General features: G+C 45.0%; 1 protein-coding gene across 1 annotated transcript in view; it reads left to right on the top strand.

The window, feature by feature from the left end:
• The first annotated feature begins 268 nt into the window (after positions 1-268).
• PHYHIPL (phytanoyl-CoA 2-hydroxylase interacting protein like) overlaps positions 269-6,000 on the top strand; it is a 123,935-nt gene continuing 118,203 nt past the window's right edge. The window contains exon 1 of the mRNA XM_038140041.1: positions 269-363. The gene's annotated coding sequence lies outside the window, so the exon portion shown is untranslated. The remainder of the gene's footprint in view (positions 364-6,000) is intronic.

The raw sequence follows: 6,000 nt of genomic DNA, 5'->3' as shown, positions 1-6,000 counted from the left end.
GGTCAATATAACTACACATACTGAAGAATTTTAAATGTACTTTTACAAGACTGCATAAAAACATCACATGCTTACAGGCTCCACAACTATTAAACACTGAGGAAAATCATCTAGTGCTTATGAAACTTTCTTTCATCTTCTGAATTAGGTAGCTGAAGTAGGTCAGTGTTGTTGAGAATTACTCTCTTACCTTTTAACCAAAGAGAAGTTAAACATTTTCACAGTTTAGAAATTTCTATACTGAATAACTCTGCATTTTAGATGGCTTGTGAAATTTCAGTAACAGCTGCTTCATTTTTTGTCTTTGAGCACATGATTTCTGAACTTTGAGAAGGCTGATAAAGGCTTGAGGCTAGAGAGCCAGTGAGTAATGTTTTATTTCTGTGAATGTTGTATTGTGTTCTAAATAACTTTAGCTGTGGTCACAGGGAGAAATCACAGGGAGTTGTCGGTGTTCTGGGTGTATTTATCCCTGCTCTTCTCAGTGGTGAATTTTGATTTGAATGTTGTACTGGAGATGGGAGGTTTCGTGCATCTCCTGTTTGTACAAAAGCTTAAGGTAGATTAAGTGTTGTGATAAAAGCTGATTGCGAGAGTTAATGAAAGTGTTTGGGGGCTTTGGCTTTGTTGTCTTGAACCACTGAAAGGGATTGTTTGCATGCATGTGGGAATGTGGGATTTTGATGCAGGTTTCTACAATGTGCTACTTTTTGACTTGTTTTAAATTTAAAAGATTAGCAGACCGTTCATTTTGGGAGACCTGAATTTGCAGAGGAAGATCGTCCTGGCAATACATGACAAAAGTATTTGTGCTCCCAAGCAGTACAAAGAGGAGAGCTAAAACTTTTTTAAATGCAATGTACTGCACAAATATGCACTATTTTATTTAAATGAATTTTATTTTTAGTACATACAGCTGTATATACAAAAAAAAAATCAACTTTGTAAAGCCCTGCTTGGTAGAAGCAGGCAGTGGCATACCTGGGAACAGCTGCACTGGGGTAGGTCAAGGTCCAGCTGGTCCAGGACTGTGCTGCCAAGAGCCACGAATATCCCCTAGGATTTCCTCTTGGCTCCAGCAGATTACTCAGAGGTTTCCACACAACAGGATCAGCTTTCATTTTGATAGCTATTTGGAGAACATGGAAAAAAGATCCGCCATTTGATTTTCTAAATGCCATTTTTTATTCTGAGTGCATGTGAGGTAACCACAGTCCGGGTGCCTGCCTGGGGCAGTCCAGTGACCCTTTTTTGGGTGTCCATCCCTCTCTGCCAGTTTTACAGGCAGGGGCAAATTGCCATTGCTGCTGTAACTGTAATGTAGCTTCTCCAATCTCTTGGCCTAGTGGGGTTTGAGGTCTATGGTCTGGGGGCTTTTGTGGGGAGCTTTTTTCTTTTTATGTTTAAAAAAGTTAACCCCATTTGTTGTTCTCCCCTAGCATTGCCTGAGCAAAACACATGGGTGAATATGGTGTGTGGGGAAGCAATGTTATCGACATGTATCTGTGTTGCTCATGCTGTAAAAAAGAGGTGAAACAAATGCTCCAGTGACTCAGGCCATGCTCCTTCCTTGATGATACAACATTCTATTCATGAGTGATGCTCTCATGGTATAATGCTGGGAAAATGATGGATTTTTCTTTTCTTTTCTATTTTTTATAGGAAAAGTGTTGATTTTGTTATTGAACACTAGCAGTTTCCTTTAAAGTTCTCAAAGAAATCTCCAGAGCTTCCCCTTCCCAACAAATGCTGCCCTTGATTTATTGTTGACCCTGTGGGATGAAGTCATCAGGAGAAAGTTCTTGTTTTCTTGTATCTTTTTTCCTACACAGGCTTGTTGCTTTATTAAATTCACCAGAGCAGACATGTGTTTTAAGTCTGTGACTTGTATTACGTTAGGAAATCCTCCCACAGCTCAGACCTTTCTAAACATTGTTTGTTGACTTACGGGAACAAGATTGTTCCTGTTGCTGGGGCTGACATTTGTGTGTGGCAGCCACATGCTCTGTGAGGCAGGGACAGCTTGGTGCCTTTCCTGTTCGCAGAGTGAAACGAGCAACAACAACAAAATTAAAATTCTGCTATCTGAGAGGGGTCTTTCCGTGTTCAAATTCATGGCAAGGCAGCTCTGAAGAGGGGGCACTTCTATTAAAAAGAGGTGTTTGCAGCTGGGAGGCTCCGGAGAGCCTTGCACGCAAGCGTTCGGGGGTGGGCAGCACGTCTGTATCCATCAGCCTCCTGAAAAGATCAGGGCAGCAGCATCCAACTGAAAATCAAACAGGCACCCACTTCCTCTCATCCTAATCCGCATCCATCAAAAAAGAAGGGAAAACTTAGGCGGGGGGGCAGGGGGAGTATTTGGCAGCTCCCCAAGGAATGCACTAATCCCAAATGTGGTGTGAGAGCACTTCACCATTGCACACTGGCACTCGCTCCCGGCGGTTGCTGCCAGTTTCCCTCCCACGCGTGCTCAGTCTCGGAGGTAATGTGAGTCTGGATGCTGGACAGTTAATCAACTGCAGGGAAATTAACGTTTTGGAGACCGTTCTTCTGTTGCGAGGTGCTTGGTGTTTAATAAAACACAGCATGCTGCCACGTATTGCATACTTGCAGGACCCTGCTGGCTGCCTGCTCTGTTGGCTTTTGGTTTTGGCTGGGGTTTAGCATTTCTCCGTGCTGAATTTCTCCTGTTGCCATTGCTGAGGGGAGGATGGGCTGTGCTGTGCCGGTGAAGATAGATGAAGTCTGGCCCTGCCTGCTCTGGGTTTTCTCCAGGGCTGCAAACCCTCAACGGAGCAGCATCCCACTGTCCCTTGGTACCTGCGAGCAACTGGGAAAAAGGCTGGCCATGTGGAGGCTTTGTGAGGCTCTTGTGGGCAGAGGATGCTGCACAGGTTATCCCATCAGCTAAGGGTGCACAGGTGTTTCTTCTTATGCTGTCTGTGCAAATGGGAGGTCCTGAAAGGTTTTGCTAACAATGGCTGCAAGCCTGCAGGTGTGGAGGTGACATGCCCTCCTGCTGCAGACTTCATCCTTAAGGACAAGGAGCCCCACATGGGGAGGGTTCCCAAAAAGGGCCTGACCTCAGTGGCAGGGTCATGAGGGCAGAGCTGTGGACAAACACAGGCCAGCCGTGGAGAAGACCGGAAAGGAGCTCTGCATGCCAATTTGCACCCAACAGCAGTCAGAATCCTGGCAACCTGGGTAAAAGCCAACCCATCCCTAAAAAACCTTGGAATCGTTCTTTTGCTATGATGAGATATATTAAAAAAATTTGCTCTGAAAAATAACTCCAAAAATATTCACATGCAGTGTTTTGCCCTTTGCTGCCTAGATTTTGGGTAACAGTGTGGTGTCTCCTTCCAGCAAGGGTGATTTAGGGAGTGGTGTGTAAGTGATGTATGTAAATTCCACATCAGCAGTTATGGGCCTTTGGGATGTGTTGCTGCCCAACGTGGCCCAATACAGGGACTCCATGCTCTGGCCCAGCTCACATGTTTTGCTCTGGAAAGGCTCAGTTTTTTCGCTGTCCCTCTGGCCAATACATGCAGACAGCTGTTGCAATTTTTTCCCTTGAGCTTTAGCTTTGGTTCACTTATAATTTAAGTAACTGTATGGAAAGTGATAAAGAGTAGAACGTGTCTTGTGATCTAGTATCGAAAAGAGACTGCAAGTGATACACCCTGACTCTTATGGAGGATTTTTCACGTTGGTTTTGCTGAGACAGAAATCTCAATTACTTTACCTTTCTCCAAGTCATTTAAATGCTCTTGTCTTGCTTCTGTCATTTGAAAAATGCACCAGTAATTTTGTTTGCTCATTTACGGCTTTTTACAGGGCTTGGCAGCTCTGCCAGCCTTCCTTAACTGGGGCTCTGATCTCTGCCTTGGTAAAACACCCACAAGCTTAGCACTGGAAATACATAATGGGTTGAAATTGCTCTTGTGAAAGGGTTTTGTTTTGTTTTTGTTGTGGTTTGGTTGTTTTTTTTTAATGTGGAATGATTTTAGGAACATAAGGAGAAAACATTCACGTAGCATGTAAAATCACTGACCTTCACCTTCAGAAGGGTTCTTTCTGTGCACTCTGGGGAACAACTGGAGAAGTTCCTGCCAGCCCAAAGAGCTGGTTGACGTTGAGCAGTTGGGACAGTGCAGGCAGTGCGTTGTGCTCTGGGGTTATGCTCACAGACCAGAAAAGGAACCCATAGTTTGGGAATCAGCAGACACGTGTGGCTGGAAGAGGAATGCAGCATTGGGCTGCTCCAGAAACAACTGAGGTAAGGATTTAGAGGGGTAATTTTGCAAAAGGAAATCGCTCTCCTCCCACCCGTCACACACAGACAGGCAGAGGCAGGGAAGGGTGGCCAGACAGACACAGAGGAGGGGGGAATGTTTTGTACTGACACAGCAACAGCATTGTCTGGAGAGCAGCAGAGACTTTGTTGCTGTTTCAAAATAAACAGAGGACTTTGGACACAGGAGAAAAACCAGCAGCTCCTCAAGAACACACTGAGCCCTGCCATCAGCAGAGCTGCACACTCTCACCACAACAAGAGCAAAGCTTTACCCCATTTTCAATGAGAACTGCGAAGAGTAACTCTGGTTTCTGGCATTGGTTTGCTGGCTAGGCAAGAGAGGAACCTCTGGAGTTTGAGCTACTGCCCATCTGGGTCTCTTCAGCCCCTGGGGCCACTTGCCTTTCCAGACAAAAACATCATGATGCTTTTGAGGAAGGACAGCACATAACCTCTTGCTCCTATGCTCTAGATGAAACGTCACTATGAAGTCTGTATGGTTATTTCAACCTCTAAGGAACAAATGAAAAATATGAGTGGGGAAAAATTTTAACCTTTTCTCACCAATGAAACTGGTCCCAGTATGCATCTGCTCTTGTTAGGGAGCCAATTAAATTTGAACTCTAATGCTTTGTTCCATTAGGGTTCATTTTGTCTTAATATTTGTCTTAGGTGCCTCTCTAAAGTGCTGTCAGTAAAGCAGATGATTTTGCAGCCAGCTTTGTCATACTATTCCTTACCAGTGCTGGTCTGTGACAATTTTCCTGGTGTTGGGTGCTGAGGTTTGTTGATATTTGGCCTTTCTCAAAGCAGGGCTTCTTTCTGAGTGCACCCGCTGCTTTGCTTAGTGCAAAAATGTAAATTTTGCACTGTGGCTTCTTTGTGCTTGAGCTCTTCTCTCTGCCTCTATTCTTCAGCAGACCAGGACTGGCCAGGGTCTGTTAGACTATTGATTTTTTTCTGTTGTTTTTAAATTATTTTTCCATCACAAGGCTGCAGGCACAGCACTACTTGGTATTGATTTCTGACAGCATAACAAAGGGTGTGGAGGTGTTGTGCTTGCAGGGCCAGCCCAGCCCCAGGGGACAGCTGGGCTCCTGCCCTGCAGAGCTGCACATCTGTGTCCCCCTCATGCCAGAGGGGAAAGCACAGGGGGAGAGGGCTGATGTGAGAGGGGAAAGGCAGCACCCGTTGAGGAGCTGATAGAAACATGCCCTTGAATTTATCAGTTGGGCTCTCTTGACCTCTATCTGCAGAAACCTGGAGCTTCCAGAATCTGAGAAAACCTTTTCCCTTTCTCAGTTTGCTCCAAAAAAAATGAGCTCTTGCCTCAGTACTCAATAGTGGCTGGATTTGTTTCGCACCTAAATTAAGACAAAGCAGAAGTGAGTGGCACATCATAAAGGAGGTTGTTTTCCAAGAACCTGACCCCACTATCTTGGGTTTGCAAAGGTCTGTTCTCCTTTGATCATTTTATCCCATCTATCCAAAACTGCAGTCACACTTCCAATATTTGTCCACCTGAATAGTTTCTAATGGGGCCAGGTCCCTTGCAGCTGAGACTGTGCTCAGGCTACAGTGCTGTGTGCTTCTGCTGTCCACATTTGCGTTGGAGATTACCACAGCTTGGCAAAGCATCTGATCGACATCTGGACATGACATTTAATATTTCAGTGTTGTTTTTGCAACCTATTGACTGACAT

This window comes from Motacilla alba, chromosome 6 (assembly GCF_015832195.1).
Source record: "Motacilla alba alba isolate MOTALB_02 chromosome 6, Motacilla_alba_V1.0_pri, whole genome shotgun sequence".
Taxonomy (NCBI): domain Eukaryota; kingdom Metazoa; phylum Chordata; class Aves; order Passeriformes; family Motacillidae; genus Motacilla; species Motacilla alba.
Note: the sequence above shows the minus strand (reverse complement) of the source record. Positions and strands in the feature narration are given on the sequence as shown.